The sequence below is a fragment of the Herpailurus yagouaroundi genome, unplaced genomic scaffold (genome assembly GCF_014898765.1).
Source record: "Herpailurus yagouaroundi ecotype Mexico unplaced genomic scaffold, PumYag 29, whole genome shotgun sequence".
NCBI lineage: Eukaryota > Metazoa > Chordata > Mammalia > Carnivora > Felidae > Herpailurus > Herpailurus yagouaroundi.
In genome coordinates, this window is record NW_024412377.1 from 26,547,157 (window position 1) to 26,570,954 (window position 23,798).

The 23,798-nt window shown below is 38.2% G+C and overlaps 1 long non-coding RNA gene across 2 annotated transcripts; it reads right to left on the reverse strand.

Annotated features, from left to right (window-relative positions):
• Window positions 1–52: 52 nt before the first annotated feature.
• LOC121043292 (uncharacterized) lies at window positions 53–21,428 on the reverse strand. 2 transcript variants are annotated; one of them, XR_005796782.1, is made up of 3 exons: window positions 21,298–21,428; window positions 18,041–18,180; window positions 53–281 (listed from the first exon to the last, which is right to left on the reverse strand). It is a non-coding gene; the product is annotated as an uncharacterized LOC121043292 (long non-coding RNA). The 2 variants fall into 2 exon arrangements; XR_005796781.1 differs by lacking the exon at window positions 53–281 and adding an exon at window positions 1,704–1,746.
• Window positions 21,429–23,798: the final 2,370 nt, after the last annotated feature.

Consider the following 23,798-nt stretch of genomic DNA (forward strand, 5'->3'; position numbering starts at 1 on the left):
CAGTTTGGGATTACTACTTGGGCACTGCAGGGATGAACTTGGTCTGCTAAGATTCATGTGCTGGTTGTTATAACCTCCCCCACTCTCCATCACAGTCAGATTCCCAGTGGTTGAGTCCTGAAGATTCCCATGCACTCCCCATGGTGAGAGATCAGAGTAGGGGCTCCTATAAAGAAACTCACAATGCTGACAGGTGGAGTGGTTGTCCCCTTTGGGTTCTCTTTTCCCACTGGAGGAACAAGATGCTCAGCAGAGACCACTCTGTATGGTACTGCGCTGGCCTAGAAGAGAAGCAATGTAGTCAACATGTAGCTATTTCTCTTACTCCCTAATGCAATCTGCTACAATCTGTCATGGTCTCTGTAGTGCAGGAGGTGCTTCAGCCTTACTCTCATGTTCTAGGATTCTCTTAGTGGTGTCTTGTTCTTCAACAGTGGCTAGTTGTTCTTGTGAGGGGTGCAAAGTCAAGAACAACCTATGTCACCATCTTGGTAACATCACTCTGACCAAAATCCAAACTTTTTTTTAAATCTTTATTTATTATTTTTTAATTCCAGTATAATTAATATACAGTGCTATATTAGTTTCAAGTATACAGTACAGTGATTCAATAATTCTATGCATTGCTCACTGTTCATCACAGTAAGTGTTCTCTTAATCCCCTACAACAATTTCACCCATTCGCCCATCCCCCCTGGCAAACACCAGTTTGTTTTCTATATTTAAGAGTCTGTGTTGTTTGTCTCTTTTTTTTCTTTGTTCATTTCTTTTGTTTCTTAAATTCTATATTTGATCTATACCATATATAGATCTATCCATGTTGTTGCAAATGGCAAGACTCATTCTGTTCTATGGATGAGTAATATTCCATCACATATATATTTCACCAGACAGTCTTTATCCATTCATCTATGCATAGACACTTGGGTTGCTTCCATAGCTATCTGGCTATTGTGAATAATGCTGCAATAAACACAGGGGTGCATATATCTTTTCAAATTAATGTTTTTATTTTCTTTGGGTAAATAATAGTGGAATTTACTGGAGCATGTGGTAATTCTATTTTTATTTTTTTGAGGAACCTCCTTACTGTTTTCACAGTGGATACACCAGTTTGCATTCCCACCAACAGTACATGAGGGTTCCTTTTTCTCCATGTCTTTGCCAAACACTTGTTCTTTCTTGTTGATTCTAGCCATTATGAGAGATACAAGGTGATATCTCACTGTGGTTTTGATTTGCATTTCCCTGGTGATTGGTGATGTTGAGTATCTCTCCATGTGTCTGTTGGCCATCTGTATGTCTTCTTTGGAAAAATGTCCTGCTCATAGCTTCTGTCCATTTTTTAATTGTATTTCTTTTTTTTTTTTTTGGTGTTGTTTGTGTAAGTTCTTTACATATTTTGGATATTAACCCCTTAACATATGTATCATTTGCAAATATCTTTTCTCATTCAGTGGGCTGTCTTCTTGTTTTGTTGATGGTTTCCTTAACTGTGAAAAAGCTTTTTATTTTGATGTAATCCCAATAGCAAAACCCAAACTTTTAAAATAAGCAATTAGAGTTGGGCACCTGAGTGGCTCAGTCGGTTAAGCGTCCGACTTCAGCTCAGGTCACCATCTCACAGTCTGTGAGTTTGAGCCCCGCGTCAGGCTCTGTGCTGACAGCTCAGAGCCTGGAGCCATCTTCAGATTCTGTGTCTCCCTCTCTCTCTCTGCCCCTCCCCTGCTCATGCTCTGTCTCTGTCTGAAAAATAAATAAAAACATTAAAAAAATTTTTTAAAAAAGCAATTAGAGTATTACAATTTATTTGAAAAAAAAGAGACCAAGAGTGTATCTTTGAATATTCGGCCCCTCTAAAAAATTTTAAATAACTTTATATATTAAGAAAGAACAGATTACCAGGGTAATCAGATTACTAGAATAATCATATTACTTAAGAAAGAACAGATTACTACAGTAACAAATGATAATAAGAAGTAAAAACTTGGCAAAATTACTAGCTAGAAATCAAACCGCCCATATTATTTCTTAGTTTACACCAGTGATTCTTAATGTTTTATGGGATTCAGATTTACTAAGGAATCTGATACACACTATGAACCAACCTCTACCCTCAGGAAAATACACACACTCATACAAACTTTTACAAGGATTTTACATAGAATAGTAACACTGAGTTGTGAACAATATTAAAACAAATAAACCAATTAGATCTAGAAGTCTATCACTAATTGGATGAAGTCTGCAACTTAAAATGTGATGCCTTATGGGAACAATTTAATAAAATGGCACTTAGAAACCCAAGATAGGCCACTATATCAGTAAGTTATATGAGGAAAATACGTATTTTTTTTTTAAATAATAGAAAACAATCCCTTCTAAGTGGAATCAATTGATAACTACCTGTTGGGTATCTACTGCATATGCAACTGGGGTCGGCATATCAGGTATACAAAAAAAATAAGACTTGGTCATTACTCTTTAGATAGGGATTGCTGACTATCCCCCAATATCTTTTCTTTCTTTCTACCTAAGTGAAGTATCCTCCATTTCTGCCTGGTCTTAAGGCACTCATAATAAAGACTATGTTTCCCAACCTCCCTTGAAGCCAAGTTTCAAGGTTTGGCTAGTTGGGTATAAGCAAGTGAACTAAATTACTTTTGAGAAATGTCCTTAAAGGGAAGGAGCTTTCCCCTTCCTTTTCCTACTTCCTTTCTGTTGCTGCAATGTGGACACCACAAATAGCTTTTGCCTTCATCTTGGACTACACAATAACCATAAAAATAGAAGACTCACTTGGCAGAGAAGCACAATAGAAGGATCCTAGGCATCTAAAATCATGGAAAATCATGCCAGACCCACATTCAATTTACACATGAGAGAGAAATAAACTTTTTGTTTGTTTGTTTAAGCAACTATTATTTTGGGTTTTTGATCACTTGCATTCAAACCCAATCTTCCCTCAAAAAGCTTATAATACTATTGAGTATGAAAATTAACCTATGTAGGGCGCCTGGGTGGCTCAGTCGGTTGGGCGACCGACTTCGGCTCAGGTCACGATCTCACGGTCTGTGAGTTCGAGCCCCAGGTCGGGCTCTGGGCTGACGGCCTGGAGCCTGCTTCGGATTCTGTGTCTCCCTCTCTCTCTCCCCTCCCCCATTCATGCTCTGTCTCTCTCTGTCTCAAAAATAAATAAACGTAAAAAAAAAAAATTAAAAAAAAAAAGAGAAAATTAACCTATGTGAAACTATGAACAGAACTGCACAGGTCAGTGTCCAATTAAAAACCAGTTGAGTTCTAGTTGGATAAAGTTTTTAAGCTTGAAATGGGATGATTTTCCCATAAGACTAATTTAATAAAATGATGTTTAAGAGTCTCAACATAATCCACAAAAAGCACTAGCACAATGTGGTTAAAAAACTGCTTAAAGGGGCGCCTGGGTGGCGCAGTCGGTTAAGCGTCCGACTTCAGCCAGGTCACGATCTCGCGGTCCGTGGGTTCGAGCCCAGCGTCAGGCTCTGGGCTGATGGCTCAGAGCCTGGAGCCTGCTTCCGATTCTGTGTCTCCCTCTCTCTCTGCCCCTCCCCCGTTCATGCTCTGTCTCTTTGTCCCAAAATTAAAAAAAAAAAAGTTGAAAAAAAAAATTAAAAAAAAAAAACTGCTTAAAAATTTTAAAACAATAAAATAAGTAAATAAATAATATATTTGAGCTTACAGAATCTATAGAAGAGTGTTTAAAGAGGAACAATACAGGACTTCCCAGTAAACTACAATATTAAACTTGGGAGAAAAATAGTGAAATAAGAACTATAAAATTCATCATTAATGCTGGTGCATTTGGAATCACATAACAAGCTTTTAAAAATACTGACTCATGGATCCCACCCCAGACTAGATCAGAACCTCAGGGATAGGGGTAGAGGGCCTAGTATCAATAGTTTACAAAGCTCCTAATAATTCTAATGGACAGTGATAGCTCAGAATCACTGCTAGGGAAAATTAAAAGGGCTGGGACATATCTAAGTGGTATAGCTAGGTGCCTTCAAGGGCTTCAGCAAGTGATTCTACTAGTTTCTTAACATTTTGCCTGGGGTTTCATTGAAAAATAACTTGCTTTTAGGTATTTTGTTATTTTGGAATTGTTTGTTTGTTTGACCCAGCTATTATCACATTTCACCTCTTACTCAAAATTAAGTTCATTTTGAGTTTATAAATGGACTAAACACTCTCTATTTTCAATCTGAATATAACAAAATTTCTACAATGGCTAAACCTAAATCTCCCTTTTAATCAATCTGTTTCTTAACCTAGTTCTAGTTCCTGTGTCTTGCAGGGTTTCTAGCTCTGACACTTTCCATGTTTCTCTCTCTACTGACTTCATATTCTCCTGCCTTCAAAATCCAGGAGAGGTAAGATACTTCCCCTCACCCCTCCATTGTCCAGGCTCATGGGAAAGGTAAATCCCTGAGGCTGGGGTAGCCATGAACAGACCAAAGGCAAAGACTGAGACCAGAGATCAGAACAGCATCATCAACCAGCATTCGTGAGAACACAGTGTAGGTCTCTAGACATACAGGAAGAAAGAAAATCCCTTTATATAATATATACTGCTAAGAAAGATACTGCTAAAAAATATTTTTGAGTCAATTAGACAAATTCAAATATTGACTGGGTGTCAAATGTTAAAAGGAATTATCATTAATTTTGTTACATTGATGGCATTGTAATTATAAGAAAAAATCCTTATCACTTGGACATACTTAATGAACTATTTACATATGTAATTACATGATGTCTGGGGATATGCTTCAAAATACTCTGGCCAAAATTAAATAGGAGCAAGAAAGATGGGTGAAAAAAAAATGACAAATGTTGATCATTGTTGAAGTTGGGTAATGGAGCCCATTATACTATTTTCACTATCTTTTATGTTTGAAATGTTTGAAATTTCCCTTAATAAGAAAATTAGCTTTCAAATATGGTTCCAATTGTAGCATTCATGGGGAAAATAATAAAAAAGAGACTATGTAGAAAATGTTAGAAATGGCTCTCTAGGTCATTTAGCACAGAGAATGTGTCAATCAGGAAATTAAAGGAGACAGAGATAAGTGGTATGGAATGGTGAGAGATTTCATCAAGGAGGTGAAACTGGAACCAGAACTTAAGAAATACAATTTAACACAATTGAAAACAAGATAGGTAGCATATTGATTAGGAGAGAGATTTTCTTTAATAAAGATAGGAATGATACCAACCCCCAGATCAAGATATAGAAGACTAAAATTAGTTAATTTTTATGGACATTATTAATAAAGGCATTAATAATAATAATAACAACTAGCAGCAATTGAGTGTTTACTACTTGCCAGGTAGTATGCAAAGCACTTTATGTATATTTCTCATTTAAGCCTCACAGCACTCCTAAGACATGTAGGCTATTATTCGCACCGAACCCCTACTCTTTTAATATTTTATGAAACTGAGCTCAGAGAGGTAAACAACAGTCTGCCCAAAGTCGTATGCTAGTAAGTCAGAGCTGGGACTTTAATTCAGGTCTGCTCGAATCCAAACCCAGGTCCTTAATCATCTTGTTATTCTATTCCCTTATGTCACTGTAAATTCCTCTGTATATAAGGAACCATAAAGAATATTTGGGGCTGTATTCCCAGAATTAGTGATTCCCTATTGTTGCCTGGGGTTTTTAATATAGAAATGTAGAGAATCCCTCAGAGAAAGGGTTACAACAAGGTAAGTACACCTTACAAGAACAGAAGTACTGTACCTCAGCCAAGGGCTCACCTAAGAGGGAAAAAATTAAAAAAAAGAATCATACATCTCTTATAGATCCAGAGGTGATTAAAAACAAAACAAAAGAAAACAAAAAACAAAAGGACCAGCTAGAGAAAAATTAAGAAGTGTATATGCCAGGGTCACATCCTCCACTGTTGGGATCAATTTCTACCCCAATAGCAATCCATCTATCCTTCCAATTGTAAGTTCCCAGATTGTTCTGTGCTCTTCTCCATGAAATGCTTCTCTCAGGCAACAAACTCCTATCTAGATTTACCTATTATGATGGAATAGGATAACTGTCTAGTCTCCCCTAGGTATTTATGTTTTAAGCCTCCACCACCCCTAGCGGCAATCAAAACACTCTCCAACCTTCCTTGAGTTGTCAGGGGGAGGCATGTGTACTGGAAAGCTAAGAAACTCTTGGGCCTTGAAATGTGCATAGTGTGAATGACAGATTCCTCATGTTATGGTGTTAGGAACTGGGTACACTTGAATAAAAAGCACCATCTGGGAGCTGGAGGACCTGGGCTTGTATTTCCCACTTCTGCTACTAGATTATCTTAAGTCACTTCACCTCTCTGGGCTTCAGATTCCTTATTTGTAATGGGGTTGGGGGGAGCTATAATAAAAAGTTTCATAACTTATTTCTAGCTGCAGAATCTTTTCATCAAATGATCTTTCAGGGAAACTACCAATGTGTAATAGACAAAATGTGAAACTATTTTGAGCGGGGGTCAAAGGGACCCCTTCCCATGCCCCATTGTAATAGATCCTATTAAGGGGGTTCTCGTTTTAAACATTCCATGATTACAAGTAAACTCCTTGCAGCCTGAGGAGGAGGCAGGGTCCCTCTGGGCAGCTGCACCAGAGAATCCTCTGGCCTCCAGATGGTTGCCCTCCTTTATCAGTGAGCCTCTTCCTAAAGCAAATAAGCAAAGAAAAAAATCCCACAGAAACAGAGTCCGACGTGAGGACTCAGGGAGCCAACAGAATACTCGACTCCATCCAGGCAAACTAAAACACATTCCAAGGAAGAGATAAGGTTTATGAAAAGGAAACTAACACAATCACTTAAAAGAATTTAAGCATTAAACTACTCAGGCCAGGCTGCCAGGCCACAGGGAGGATACAAAACTTCCAAGGTCGGCTGTGAAAAAAAAGACTTCACAGAGACCCATGCCTTGATTTTCCTCTTTGTTTCTCATTGCCCTGGGGTCAACTTCTTTCAGGTCCCTATGTGTGGGAAGTAGCAGTACATTGTACACAGCATACATTTCTTCTGGCACTGAGTCCTACAGGAACTCAGCTTTTTGGGAAAAGGGGTTATAGAGAGAGTGACTACAGATTAATAAATCTGGATTTTTACATATATCAGAACAAAGTAACCAACTCAATAGGGTCACCTGATGAAAAACACAACACCCTGCTTTTGAATTTTAAACAACAGATTTCCGATAAATATGAATTTCAGATAAAAAACATTTTTTAGTATAAGTATACCCCAAATATTACATACTTAAAATAAAAACATTGTTATTTACCTAAAATTCAAATTTTACTGAGCATCCCGTATTTTTATTTGTTAAATCTGGCAACCCTAACCCTCAAAATGAAAACATATTCCAGCTATATTTCCAATATGCAAATAATTTTTTTTTTTTTTAAACTCCTCCTTGGAAATGGCCTTTACAAGATGAGGTACATTCCTTCCCCAGGCTTCTATGGAATTAAAACTTCAGCCTTGGAGACTGGATTAGATTTCTGAAAACTACCGAATGTTATTTATAAAGTCTGATGAATGAGAACAATCAATCAAGGTGACTCTATTAGGGGCCAAAGCATGAGGTGTGGTTTTACATTAATGAAACTAGTTGTCTTATGACACCCACTATCCTTATTCTCTACTGCCTACAGCGTAAATTCTCAGTTTTGTAAAACTGCAGTCAAGGTATCCAGCCAAATCTACCTCTCCAGCCTCTCTTTTCACCTTCTGGGGCCACACAAGCTACTTGTTGATGGAAACTTTCATACTACTTCCCATGTTATTGCCTCTGTCAAGAAAGCCCTTTCTGGCCCTACCTACCAGATTGACACACATGTCTTTAAAGACTTAATTGAAATGTCAATTTTCTAAAAGCTACCTTAAATCTTTTCTGAAATATGTGAAAGGAAAGATGACTGGATGGATGGATAGATAGATGAACTAATAAAACTTCTTTATAAAATATTCTTGTCTCTATTCTCAACTTCCAAGCAGTAGTTAAAAACATGGGCTTTGGAGTTAGGCAGACCCCAAAACCAAATCCCAATTCTGTTATTGAGTAGATAAGTGACTTGGGGCAAGAAGTTTAACATCAGTGAATTGTAATCTTCTTACTTGTAAAACAAGGATAATATAGTTATCCCAAAAAAGGGTTGTGGGGATAATTAAATAAAATAGAGTACAAAAAGTACTTAGCATAATGCCTAACTCAGAATAAACATTTGATTAATTGTAGCTATTATCTTATTAGTATCACTCTTTTCTTCGCATCTTTCAGTATTTCCTATCATAGAATTCAAACCACTTGACTGCATTTAACTATTTACAGAGTTCTTAGACAAGGATCACTTCTTACTTTTTTTTTTTAAATCATCAACTCCTACATGGTGTAGAAGAATAAAACATTGAAAAAGGAGGAATCTAAAATTTACTGTATCTAACTATATAAATATGTACAAGGTACTGTGCAGGACATTTTCAATATACTACTTAACCTCGGTACAATACTTACAAAGTAGATAAAATTATATTTAAGAGATGAGGAAACTAAATCCTAAAAGCCCACTGATTTACTCAGGATGCAGAGGTAGGTAAGAACATGAGTAGCATTTGCCTCCAGGCCTATCTTACAATAGGCCTGGGAACACCACCCCACACCACAAAGATCAGTCTCTGGACTTTCCGTTTCCAGCTCTTCCCAAGATCAGAATGAGTAAAGTGTGTGGAAAGTAGTGGAAAGTTTTTGCTTAGTGGTGAGTAAACTAGGGATTGTGATAAGGAGCAGGAGGAAGTACAAGGGGAAAGACTAGTCAGGCAATTATAGCATGACATGGGGAAGGCTATCTTGTGCCAATTATCTCAATTTCCTTTTTCTTCCTTCAAAACTGTTTCACATATGATTTAATAAGTCTTTAACTCATTATTTTTCAGTTAATATCTAAGAACATCAACTATAAGTAAATCCTCCTTTAAAAGAAATCAAACATTATAGATAACAAAGTCCTCTTGCCCACCTATCTAACCCAGGTCCCCTCCCTACTTCCTCCAATGTAAGCAATACTGGATTAGGTATGTGCTCTTTCAGGCATTTAAAATGCATTTATATACAGAAATATTTATATACAGAAATATACAGAAATATATACAGAAATGCTATTTCATGCATGTTTAGTTAATGAATAAATTATTTTTACTGTATACACAAACAAAAAAACAAAACCCTAATTTACCCAACTTCTACTCTAGGTAGGCATTCTCTAACTTCCAAATGGGACTTCCTAGATTTCAGAATCCACCAAAGAGAATGACTTCCAAAAAGATATTTTACCAAGGGATAAAAAAAGGAAGCACCTTTTCAAAAATTTATTTTGAAATCAAGATTGTGTACTTTCTCCAAAGCAGTTTTGAAATCATTATTTCAGAGATGTCTGATAAAGAGATGGAGCTAATTTATTATTTAGTATTGGTATGATCTACTGAAAACTGGATTCTAAGAGAGACATTGTAAAAGAAAGCCAAAATAAAGACTAATACCAGAATCAAGAACTGACCACATTTTTTTTAAGCGAAATTCAAGCCAAACTTTTGCAAAATATTTAAAGTACCTTCGTGGATGGAGCCCCATGGAACATTGTTTGAAAACACTTGATTTACTATTCTCTAGGCCTTTCCTAAGACTTTATTCCTATGAGTAATAAGGTGTGTGCCTATCAAATCCAGACTCTGAAGAAGAAGGACTTGGTTCTTTGGATGCCTACTCCAAATATAAGAAATCATAGATCCATGAGACTCAGTCAGGTTGGAGCCAGTTCTGACCTTAAAGAGTCCCTGCCTGCAACGAAAACAACCCCATGTTGTTGTTTCCCCTTCCTGTACCAAAAAAAAAAAAAAAAAAAAGTATACATAGACATATCTTTAAGTGTCAATTTCCTCACTGAGACCATATCCCTGTTATAATGGAAGGGTTTTGCTGAGAGCTATTAATAGTAATTTCCTTCAGTAGTGATATACTCTCTATTTCTGGTAAGAGCAAGGAAATGCAACCAGCTTCTTCCTAGCAACATTATACTACTTATATAAGAAAGTGACTTACAGAAGCAGGATGGTCATTTATAAGGTAAGAGGGTGGGGTGAGGGGCCTGGGAAATGGGAATAAGCAGGGGTGATTTTACTTTATTTTCCTGAAACTATCACCTCATTTCTATACATGAGGGAAAAAATTAGAAACGTATCTCCACGGTCTCCCCCTCCTTCAGGAAAAAAACAAAAACAAAAACAAAAACAAAAAAACACCTAAAGCTCCCCTCTTTAAAGCAGGGAGGATTTTAGATTAAAAGAGACTTAAAAGACATAACCAAATACAATGACTGGACCTGTTTTCGGCTCTAAATGGAAAAACAACAAAAAGGAAATGATAAGACAATCAGAGAAATCTGAATGTGGAGTCGGTATTAAATAATAAATAATCAAGGGGCGCCTGGGTGGCGCAGTAGGTTAAGCGTCCGACTTCGGCCAGGTCACGATCTCGCGGTCCGTGAGTTCGAGCCCCGCGTCAGGCTCTGGGCTGATGGCTCAGAGCCTGGAGCCTGTTTCCGATTATGTGTCTCCCTCTCTCTCTGCCCCTCCCCCGTTCATGCTCTGTCTCTCTCTGTCCCAAAAATAAAAAAATAAAAAAATAAAAAAATAAAAACTTTAAAAAAAATAATAAATAATCAGGAATTATTATGAATTTTGTTAGGTGTAACAAGACATTGTAGTTGGCTCAAAATCTGTTTTTGTTTTTTTTTTTTAAGATGCATCCTGGAGTATTTAGGGGTGAAATGCCATGCTGTCTACTTGTGAGGGTATATTTGAAAATTTTCATGATAGTTTCAAAGAGCGGTAAAAATAAGAGTACGGCATAATATTGATGGTTGTTGAAACTAGGTGATGAGTTCATGGAGGTTTGCTGAACTCCTTATTTTTGTGTATGTTTAGAAACTTCCATAATAAAAAGTTTATTTTGAAACTTGTGAAATGTGACCCATTCCTTTACCTAACCACACACCCATGCTTTTCCTTTTTCCCACCCAACCATTATATTGATTTATCACTCCAATGACTGGAAACAGAATTTAGTGGTTAAGTTGAAGACTCTAGAACTACACTGTCTAGGTCATTGCTTGGGTCCTAGCATTGCCCACTTGACCTTATGAGAGTTAACTAACCTCCACATCTCCTCATCTGTAAAATGGAGATGATAAAATTTGCCTTTTGGACTGTTATGAATATAAATGGGTTAATAAATGTATTTAGAATAGTGGCTGGTACAGGTGCCTGGGGGTGCAGTCAGTTATGTGTCTGACTTCAGCTCAGGTCATGATCTCGTGCTCTTTGAGCTCAAGCCCCATGTCGGGCTCTGTGCTGACAGCTCAGAGCCTGGAGCCTACTTCAGATTCTGTGTCTGCCTCTCTCTCTCTCTCTGCCCCTCCCTCACTCACACTTTGTCTCTCTCTCTTAAAAATAAATAAACATTAAAAAATTTTTGAAACATAGAATAGTGGCTGGGATATAATAAGCACTCAGTAAATCTTAGTGTCATTATCATTATTAGTTAAGTAACTTCTGAAAGTAGGAAGGTACTCTACAACATCATCTCGTCTAATTCTTTGTTTAATAAAAGACAAACTTAGGGTCAAAATGTTTTTAAAAAAGAAAAAAATACTTGCCTAAGGACACAAAGCTGGATAAAGGCAAAGCAGATTAGAATTCAGCTTTCCTGGAATCCAGGTCAACGTCATTTATACTTTATTTAATACGTATTCAGTATCGAACTGAATCAGTATCTATCATGCTCTCTGCTTAGTACTAAGTAAAAGATTAGATCTTTTCTTTTAAGTAATACACCATCTAGCTACAAAATAGTAATAATACTAGCTTTTGTACAGTGACTTTCACTTTTCAAAGTGCTTCTAATAAGTTCAAGGGCAGGAAAACAAATCTCTAGTAACAGAAGTCAGAATAGTGGTTAGAGTCTGGATGAGAGGGATTCATTGGAAGAGGATATAAAAGGGACATGCAAGAAGTTTCTGGGATGACAGAAATATACTATATCTCGATTAGAATGCTGGTTACACAGATATATACATTTTTTAAAACTCACCAAATTGTATACTTAGGACATATGCACTTCACTGTATGTAAATAATTTTTACCTTAAATTTTATTTTTTCATAAATGTTTTTAATGTTCATTTATTTTTGAGACAGAGCATGAGCAGGGGAGGGAAGAGAGAGAGGGAGACACAGAATCTGAAACAGGTTCCAGGCTCTGAGCTGTCAGCACAGAGCCCGACACGGGGCTCAAATCCACAAACCATGGGATCACCTGAGCTGAAGTCAGATGCTTAACTGACTAAGCCAGCCAGGCACCCCTACCTTAAATTTAAAAAAAAAAATCCCTGTACATACATGTATTTTCCTGGTTTCTCAGCACTGTTAACTACAGCAAATAGATATTTCTTGAAAGTTGAGAAAATTGGAAGTTTTAAAAGGGCATGATCAAGGATATACAGCAAAGCTAAACCTGGAAGTAGGTCTCAATTTCTTGCCCAATATGTCTTCAAACTCCAGAGTGAACTCAGACAACATAAGGTATTAATATAAGTGGGAAAACAGAGGCGGGGATAGAAGAATTGCTAGTCTTGTTTGGAGAAAATATAGAGAAAACAGAAATATGGAGAAGACAGAGATCAACACAGGACAGATGCAGTAGTAGGGAAGGCTTTGGGTAAAATGGGGCTTATTTAAGTGTGTCGCTAATGCTCTGGTGGCATCTGCCCCTCTCTGTCAGAATGTCTCAGGCTATTGGTGAGCAGGAATCATATTGCAGGCAGTGGACTCCAGGCATAAAAACTATCACCTCAACTTGTCCTGTAGGCCCTCTAATTCTCCTGTTTCATTCCCCTACTCCTTTCCAATGAGCTCCCAGGACGCTGATCAATCCCCCTAGGGATAACCTCTGAGCCAGATGTCTTTACTTTTCCTAATGGCAAAAGTCTCAAGACCAAGAGTGGTAGAACAAAGCCCGAGGCATTCTGTGGGATACAGTGAATGTTTAGTGGTTAAAATAAAAGTCCATTGTCCTTTATTCTTCCTTCCAGATTTTATCAACGTGGAAAATAATGCCCTTCATGAAATGGCAAAGTAAAGTACAATGTGGTCTTTAATCTGTCCTTCAGTGTTTGTATGTGAGCCATTTGGCACCAAGTAAGCAAACAGGGGTTCACTTAAGTGGGGGAAAAGTTGTCACTGTCACACAATGCATCTGAGCTAAGTGGTGTGATGTCACTACTGTCTTAAGGTAGAACTGCCCACTAAGGAGTTCTAAACTGCTCCTGCTATTACTGGCTTCAATAGCCTGTGGTTTAACTGCACACAGCTGAAAGACTCAGTAGTTGACTGATGTATATGATCCTCCTGATCTACAATGCACTAGTCTTTAGAACTGGAAGGTTCCTTAAAGATCCTAGGATGTGGGTGGGAGGTGGGGTGGGGAAGGGGCAAAGGTGAGGAGTGGTCCAGTTACATGGCAGAGCTGCAGGGCTTGTGACCTGAATCTTTCTTGTGGATTTTAACTTGCAATTGATATTTGATTATTCCCTGGCCTTCTTAGTTTCTAATTTCTCCATCCCTGATGGTCTTGCTTGCCTAATGACAACAAGAGTTCTCAGGGAGAGACTTTATCATAGTGCAAGGCTCTAGCAGGTAATAACTACATATCTTTCTCACAGGAGTTACCATTTCATGAGCACCTACCATGTGCCAGGCACTGGATTTTTAAAATGACCCTATGACATGAGCACTATAATCCTCACTCTACAAACAAGAACACCAAACTACCAAAGTTTGTAGTGGCAAAGCAATGACTTGATCTTATGTTTAACTAAGAATCCCATGTACTTTTCACTTATTCACAGTTATCATGGAATGTCCATGATAAGAAAATTTCTATAGCCTCAATTACCTATGAAACTCTAACTTTAGTAATTCCTTTCTGTTATATTAAATTAAAACTTTCCAAGCTACCCTTTAGTGTCATCTTAGCAAAATATGGAATTGTCCCAAGGACCAATGGCTGGATATTTTTTATTTGTCCTACCAGATCCATTTTCCACTCAGCTTTGTGCCCTGGGAAGTGGCCTTTAAGGACTATCATTTAGTTCCCTACCCTCTGGCTTTCAGTTAGGTTTACCCACTGGGAGGCACTAGATGGAGGTTAAGGGAGAAAAGAGAATGATAATCATGTTCTCCTTCTTCTTTTAATTCTAACATCAATGGACACTAGAGAGGTCCTTCAAATTGGCTGGGTTTATCTACAATATCCACCATTCCTACCCTGTGGCTCTCTTCTAGAACCACACCTATTCTCTTTGGGATGAAACTTCTCCCTTCACTTGACCATTCAGGTTTAGGGGTACCAACCCCACTGTTGCGAGCCCCAGGATGCTTTATCATCCTTTGTTACTTTCCCTTAAGCCTATTTCACCTGTATAAACAGTTCCTAAATTAAATTTTCCTCAATTGTTCCATTTGAGGATCTCATGTATTTCCTGCAGGTTTTCAAACTGATACAACCTGAGCTCTAGAATTTACTTGATGCTTTAGATCACTGAACAAATACAAGATGCCTTTACATTTATACATTCATTCCACAACTATTTATTGGGCACCTATTGTGTACTAGACAATGGGTTTACAATGGTAACAAATGTGGCCACTGGTCTCCTACATAAAATATGGTACACAGATTAAACAGATAATCACACAAACTAGTAGAACACTATAACTGTGCCATGTGCCATGGCACAGTGAGGGCTAATGAGAGGAGTCAATCTAATAGCGAGATCAATAAAGGATTGCATAAAAAAATAAAACTTGAGCCAGAGACAAATAGGTGTTATTGGGCATAGAAGGAAAGAATGATCATTGCAGGCAGAAGCTGATGGCTGACAAAGGCTGGTGTGGCTGAAACAGACAAAGCAGGAGATGCTTGAAGAAAGATAAAGCTGAACAGGCTTTGTTGAAAGCCATATTGAAAAACTGCCTTTATCTTCTAGTTACAGTGTGAAAATTGGGTTGGAAGGTCAGAGTGGTTTGAGCACAGGCCAGGTAAACAAGGTGAGAAGGAATCTAAATGGTGATAGGAAAAATGGAGAAAACAGATTGATCTTATATATAGATTCAAAGAAAGATTTGCTCCCTGCTGGGAGATTTCAGTGCCTGGTTCCTTACATACATTAATACAACTGTCTTAGGTCAATGACTTCTCAATAAATGGAAAAACTCTGCCTTCTCATTGTGGGATAGGGGTAAAGAAAGATTATTCTAGGTCTAAGAAAGAGGATGAAACTCAGTAATGCAGTTATATACACAGGCTCAGGACATAAAAACTGTCCCCATATTGACTTCCTGTCTTGACCTCTGACAATCCTTACTGCTTAGAAATTACTTAAAAAGGAGAGACTGAGTTTTAGAGAGAACTGCAAAACTCAGAGATCAGAGTTTTCCTCTTGGCTCTACCACTTACTGTGTTGACTATGCAATTAGTTAATTTCTCTGATCTTCACATTCTTCTTCTGTAAAATGAGAATGATAAATATTTCATAGGATTGTCATGAGAATTAAATTAGATAATGTATGTGTACACATATGCTGTTTGCTAATTCAAGTAACAGAAAACTTATTTAAAAGGACTTAAAGAAAAATTTAATATTGGGAAGTCTTATGACAGATTTCAAGGTGTATTGACTCAGCAGTGTAATTAATTTCTTTTTAACCTTCTCTTCGGTCACCCTTGATGTGTTGTTGACTCTCAAACTGGCTTCCCTTGTGATCATAAGTTAGAAGTATCACATTTAAAGAGGGAAACATCTAAACTGGAAATGAATATCTTTTTCACTATTTCCTACAAGAATGTGAGAAGCCTTTACCAAACAACAATAGACTTATAGCTCATTAACTAGAACTGAAAGTAAAATACACAAGGGCAGGAATTTTTGTCCGTTTTGCTTACTGATGTCTCTTCAACATTCAAAATAGTGGTTAGGCCTCAATAAACATTTGTGGTCTGAATGGACCACATGCCTAACTCTATTCCAACCACTAGGAAGCAAAGTGGGATTACCATGTATTGGCACTTTTCTGTAAAAGGTAAAATGGTAACAATTTTAGGGTTTGTGGGCCACATACAACCTCAGTAGCATATTCTTCTTTTTTCAACCCTATAAAAATATTTAAAATATTCTTAGCTCTTCCAAAAACAAGCCTAGGAATGGATGGCCCATGGGCCATAGTTTGCTGCCCCATGGCTTAGACTAACATGTGGGGTGAAATGGAGGGACAAATACCATGACCAGTAGAATATGTACAGCACTCAGCAGCATCCTCCATGTATAAAAAGCACTCAATAAATATCTGCAACTGTTATTGATGATGTACTATTTTCCTTGTTCCTATTTTTCTAGGATATTAGACTCCAGAAACCTCTGTTCTATGATAAACCTGCCATAGGTTATTGACTGCCTCTGACTCTGTACTGAAGCAGCATCTGGGATAGGAACCTTGTGGGCCAGTGCATAGAAAGACATACCATACAAAAATAAGTAAATATAGAGAAAACAATAAGCTCAGGGTCAAAAACCTAGATTCACAAAATTAGCAGAGGATGTGAGAAGTGTATTAGAGTGGAGGAAATGAGCTCTATTCTCAACTATTAGGAAATTCAAAGTTAAAAATTTTAAATAAGTTCCTTTATGTCTCAGAATCTTGAATAGGCTAATAGGCAACAAATCCCACCAAGGTAAAAACCTATGTGATATTTTCAATACCACAGAATTCTCTTTCCAGAGACCATTGCTATGATATTTTAAAAAACATTGCCCTTAAGGTTTACAGCTGGTATGTCATCTTCATTGTTTTATATTATCTGATCTTCAAGAGCAGCCCACTGAAGTTGGGAAGAACATGACTATTGTCCCCGCTCATTAATCATATTAAAAATATTTAACAATGAATATAGCTTGGGACCAACCATAGCCCTGTAATGAAGTGGGTCCTTAATGCCTCCTGCTGAGCCCCACACTGATGTTTTTATTACTGAAAGAGGAGATAGGTGGGGATCTTAAAGGAGGGGCCAGTTAGAGTAGCTATCCACCAAACAGTACAGAAGGATTTCAATATTTTAATATTCAGTATGGCTATACCAGTGTGTACCAGATAACTATAAGCCCTACCTACTTTTGCCAAACATGAAAGAAAGAAAGAAAGAAAGAAAGAAAGAAAGAAAGAAAGAAAGAAAGAAAGAAAGAGAGAGAGGGAGGGGAGGGGAGGAGAGGAAGTGGCTTTTCCAGGACTATAAACCAATAAATGGATTCAAACTTAGTCTTCAAGAGTCCAAATCTTCTACTGTTTTTCTCTTTGTTACCCATTCTCTTTACTTATATGTTCTTTTTCACATCCTGTGGATCATCCTAGTCAATGACTCAGATCAGGGAAAAGAGTATCATATTTGGAGACAGAAGACATGTTCAAGTCCTACCTCTGCTATTTATTAATTGTGAGACCTTGGGCAATTCACCTGATCCTACAAGACTGAGTTTCTTCACTGAGGAAATCACAGTAATTATGTCTGCATAGCAGGGTAGCAGAAGAAAAGCTCTGTAAAAGATTAAGTGTTGTTCAGATGTCAGCATTCACATTTTGCACAAATTGGCAGTTTTCATCTTAAAAACCTGGATGTTGGAATTAATATTCTTTTTCCAGATAGAAAACTCAGACTTCTGAGAGATTAAATTACTTGCCCAAGGTCACACAACTAGTGATGATAGAGCCAGGAATGACTTCAAAGCTCTTGACTTCTAATTCATGGCTCTTTGCTGGGGAGCCTCCAAATTCACATCACAGGCTGCCTACAAAGATGGAAATGTGAATGATCCTAACTTACAGTCACAGCACTGTTGGCAGGCCTTTGTCATCAGCTCCTTCCAAGTCTGCAGGAAGAAGGCCTGCTTCTGGCCCAGCATACATCTTCTGTAGTTCAGGGTATGCCTAGCCAACTGCTAAGTCACTCCAGCAGCTGTGGAACTAGAAGAGCAAAACATGATGTTAATAACATTTCCGCTACAGATACACAAGCAGAAGAGAGCATGGTTGGGGACAGTGCCTACCCCAGAGGGTCTGCCTTTCAAGCCCTCATCTGCCAAAGGCCAAAGGGGTCGTGATTCACCTTATGACAACTGAGAAGGAAGAGTTATTCTCAGCCCAGGAAGATTCAGCCTAGGTTGCTTCAAGAAGACAACCCTCACTGAAAAGCAACAGAAAGTCAAATGATACAGATATTTCGCAATTCCAGAATTCTAGGTAAACTGAGTAAAGCAATAAGGTTTTGTGAAATCTGGCTTTGGAGTCAGATAACTTTTGGATTCAGAAACCAAGCCTTCCACTTACTAGAGCTGGTAATCATTTGCACTGCCTCCCAAATTTCTCACTCTATCTTCCAGGCATATGATAGGACTACACTTCCTAGCTTGCCTAAGGTTAGGTGGAGTCATATGACGAATCCCGGCAAATGTTTTGTGAGAAGAAGGGATGTATGTCACTTCTAGGCCAACCTTTTATGGCTGGTATGACATTCTGTAGAGATGCCTTTTCCTGTGGTATAGCAAGAGTTGTGATGGTTGCGGCTCTGCTACATCAATGACCCCACTACATTGAGTAGGGCCCTCCTGCTGACTCACTGTGAACATGTGACAGAAACAAAAAATAAACCTTTGTTTATTTTAAGTCACTGAGATGTGTAGGTTGTTTACCACTACAGTATAACCTAGCCTATCCAAATTGATGCATTAGCTATGATTTTTAGTATATTACTTAGTTTCTCTGAGCATGAGTTTCTGATGTTTAAAATAAGGATGCACATCTTTTCAGGATTATGAGGATTACCGATCGTTTATGTAAAGCACCTCACAGCTTTTAGCACAGATTTGGTCCCCAAGCAATGTTATCTATTACCATTATAAAACAGTGAGGGAGAAAAGCAGGTGGAAGCAGGATATCCTTAAGCAAACACACAGTTCATAGACTCCACTCAGCCAGACAGCTGGACACAGAGCTTTGGCGGCCAGGTCAGCCAGCTAGAAGGAGGCCCCTGAATGCCTCCAGTCACTTGTTCATTCCTTCATTCTAGAAACATACAATTAATACCTACTATGTGACAGACACTATTTAGGCACTGGAAACATAAGAGAAACAAAGTCCCAGCTCTCATGGTCTTTACCTATAACACCTAATGCATTTAAATAAATGGCTGTTTTTCAGATTTCCTAATTATACCTTCAGAGAAAACAAAGAGCCTGGAATTTGATCCTTTACATTTTAGCAATTTTTTTAATTCCTTGGAAATATTTTTGCATATATTTACTGCACTTTTACAAATAGGCCAGGAAGTTATTATCGTATATTTCCCCCGGTGCAGAAATTAAGGAGGGGAAAAATAATTATCTTGTTTTTATTAGCATCAGTGGCAGTGCCAGATCTAGAATCTGTACTCTCAGGTTCCTTGTTCTGGGTCATTTTTTTTTTTTTTTTTTTTTTTTAATCTCAGGCTGACAAAAAAACTTGAATCACCATCCTGCCAAGGGGTACTCCTGGATATCACCTATATGAAAGTACTGTAGGTGAAATATAAGAATGGAATTGTTCTGTGATTATAGTAATAATAAACCAACACAAATAGGATACTAAACAGAAGTGCCCTATACCAAATTCTGCCTAGTAATGGATCAGATCTCAGAAAGTTCTACTTCACAACTCCATGTGTGGAAAGAGACCTAAATATACATCTAATGTAGGCAATTTTACCACTGTGGTGCGGTATGTAATAAGAAAAGGCCAAATGGTATCTGACCTCCTGGTGTCTATTGTTGGAGTAAACGTCCTAGAAAGCTAGGCCACACCTAGTTCCTCACCAATAGCTCAGTATTTTACTCTAAGCCCACGCCTTGAAAATCCAGCATGTTGGGGCGCCTGGGTGGTTCTGTCGGTTGGGCGGCCGACTTCGGCTCAGGTCATGATCTCGCGGTCCGTGAGTTCGAGCCCTGCTAGGGCTCTGTGCTGACAGCTCAGAGCCTGGAGCCTGTTTCAGATTCTGTGCCTCCCTCTCTCTCTCTGACCCTCCCCCGTTCATGCTCTGTCTCTCTCTGTCTCAAAAATGAAAAAAGTTAAAAAAAAAAATTAAAAAAAAAAATCCAGCATGTCAAAGATCAATTCAAATGTCATCTCTTTTATGAAACCTTCCTTTATCGCCTTATCGAAAATGATGTTCTACCATCCTTTGTTTGTATATTAATCTGGCTCTTACTGTACCCTCATGTAATATTCAGATGGCAGTGAAACAGCCAGACTGAGCCGCTGTTTCACATGGGAAAGTGACGGAAAATAAAATAAGAAATATAGACTGAGGCAAATTATGGAGGCCTCTGATACCAGACTAAAAAGTTAGACTTCCCTCTATAGGCAAAAGTAGTTTCTGGGAAACTTGGGAGTATTTACAAAATATAAATAAAATCATATGATCACTCATTTACTAAAAGAAAGGGAGAACGTGGAATAGAAATCAGGGTTTAGATAATGTGAAATTAGAGATAATCTAAACAGGTACTTCTGTTTTGGGGATATTTTTATGTTTGTATTTGACTAGATTTGTTTCAAATCTGATAAACAAGCTGCAACTGAACACCTGATATCAAGACTTAGGAAACTGTCTCTGCAGTGCCATAATCTGTGAAACCTTGCAGGAACTCTCCCAGGTCACTACTTTCATGGAAAATAGCCCCTACTTTCCCAGCAGATCAGAAAACTCTGAGATATGAGTACTCTTTCCCAAAGTTAATAAGTTGAATTAACCAAATATCGATTGGCTTTGGAGAGCGAGTTCGTATTTACACGGATGTCATCATAATCACCAAGGGTCCCTGGGCTTCTTCGGTTGGCAAACCCATTCATGGCAACCAACTAACACCTTCCACCTTTTCCTAAGTAGTGTGTGAAATTCTGAGGTGTTCTCACTTCTATGTGTAAGACACACAGACTGCTCTGCGTTAGTTGAGCCACGAGTGTTCAGAAACGGGCCTTTCCGCATCTCCCAAGTGAAAAAAAAAAAAAAAAAAAGACGCCTTTCCACTAGCACTGACTCCAACTCACCCACGCGGCATGGCTGGAACCCCTTCATGTCCCATCTCGCTGGAAGCCTGTCCTGACAGCAGCTGTTCCTCCAAACCAATTCGCTGTCACTAACCTGGCCAAATCTCTGCGGAGCCGCCCCTTTCAGTCTAACGGCCGCCATTTTGTTTGCCCCGCGCTTTTTCCAAGAGCCACTCGTGTCCCGCCCATCCCAGCCGACGCCTCTCTGTCTTCCAGTCCTCCAGCGCCCCTCTATGGTACGTCCACTGTACTACATATAGTGGTACAATTTCCCCTGCTTCACTTCTCCCCATTTCTCCCCACTTCTCCCCACCTACTCCTGGCTACCCACTGTAAGGAGAGCACCAGCCTTAACCAAACTGCATTTTGCACGCTACCTGTAATAGTAATCTTCAAATTTTTTGGATTATTTACTTCCAAAGTTTGAAAGTACCCATTCACACATTTTTAACTTCTGTCCTTTAAAATTTCTCATCATAAATTTAAATCATTGCAAAGGGTGATATTTCCAGTGTATTGTAAATAGTAACATATAAAAACAAAACTCTTTATACATCTGTCCAATGAAATCTAAATACTACAATGATTTGATATCCATCCACTTGAAAGTAGGTAAATGAACACTGCTTTTAACATATATTTCACACTGTTACTTTTTAGTCACTAAAGAGAATGCCCTCATAGAATTTGTTCAAAGAAATATATCTCCGGGCGCCTGGGTGGCTCAGTCGGTTATGCGTTTGACTTCCCCTCAGGTCATGACCTAGCGGTCCAGGGGTTCGAGCCCCACTTCAGGCTCTGTGCTCACAGCTCACAGCCTGGAGCCTGCTTCGGATTCTGTGTCTCCCTCTCTCTCTCTCTCTCTCTGCTCCTCCCCCACTCCTCCCCACCCCCTCTCAGAGTAAATAAACATTTAAAAAAGAAAGAAAAAAAAAGAAGTACATCTCCATGCTTTGTTGATCACCCTATCATAGTTCTCTACGACAAAAGTATACATGTTATTCAGATATGTATTTATATTTTTAATTTCCTATTTCCATAATACTCTTATGTTTATAATTTCTTCTAGATTGAATTACACATTAAGATTATTAGTAGCACAAAACTGTTCCAAACAACATAAATATATTACAAAATTTGATAATTATTGAATAAAAAGTAAAATTTTACTAGAGATATATCTTGTAATAATATATAAACACAATATATACTACATATCATATAACATATATATTTGTTACAAAATATATATTACATATTTTACAAAATATCTCATGGGAAATGTAGGGCTCCGTTGCAATAGGAAGGCCATCAGCGCAATGACAGTCTTTTACAAGATGCAGAGGCATTGGCAACTTCCTTGCTTTCCACAAAGACTCTTCAGTGCATATGGGAGAAATCCTTCAGCCAAGGATTTGAAAACCTCACAAATTGAGCCTACATTTCTCTTTCTAGATTTTTTTCATTGCACCTTCCTTTACCAAATGCTCTCCTTTTCTGCCAACACGTATTTTTCCCATTTCTGTTTTTTGCTTTATTTGAGAACCTCTCCCCAGGCAACACAGTATTCCGACTCAGTAAGATTCAGAAATGGTGGGAGGTATGCCTCTCTTCTGTCAAGTGGTAGAAAGGTGATTATGAAAGGAAAATGGGGAAAGAGACCTAGAATGACGTCTAATTCAGGCTGATCAATTATAGGAAAAAGTAAATGTAGAGCTTGAGGATCTAGAAACATATTCCCTAAATCTCTCTCAACCCACTCTACCCCTCTAGGAGTTTCTGTGCACACTAGGGGTACAAGTGATCCAGTTTGTTGATAGCTGGTCTAAATAGAGGGTAGATATTTGGATTTCAAATGGCTCAACTGACAGGCATTTCCTGAATAACAAAGTACAAATAAACAGGCAGAAAAGAGAAATAAGCACTTTTTGAGACCAGGCTTTGAGTCAGACACTGGGCTAGGTACTTTCACATATGCTGATTTCAGCCCTTACATTAATTCCGATATGATCTTCTTCCATAACACTGATGTACCAATACTATCACATGCTTTTAATTTTTTCATTCAAATCAAATTTTGCTTAACCCACCTGAGATAACTAAAAATCAGCCGCCACTTAATTTCCTCTTTCCTGTCCACAGCTATGTCTGATTTCTAAACAAAGCTCTGGGTGGTGATGGCGTTGGCAGAGGGGAATGCCTAATATACAAAGAAACGTAATTCCTTTAGGAACGAGGGAGCACAAAACTCCTGAATGCAGGACATGTGGAATGTGCCAGAGAACAGGAACATTACCTTTTGAATTTCCCATCTTTCTATAACATTAAAACCAAACAAGATGACACTGAACACCTGAGTAAAACTTCTAGTGGCATAGTTACTATTATCCACATTTTAGAAGTGAGGTGAGGAAACTGAAATTCAAGGAGTTGAAGCAATTTCCCTAAGGCAGATGGCCAAGAAGGGCTATTGATTCGGAATGGCTTTGCTCCAGTTTTAA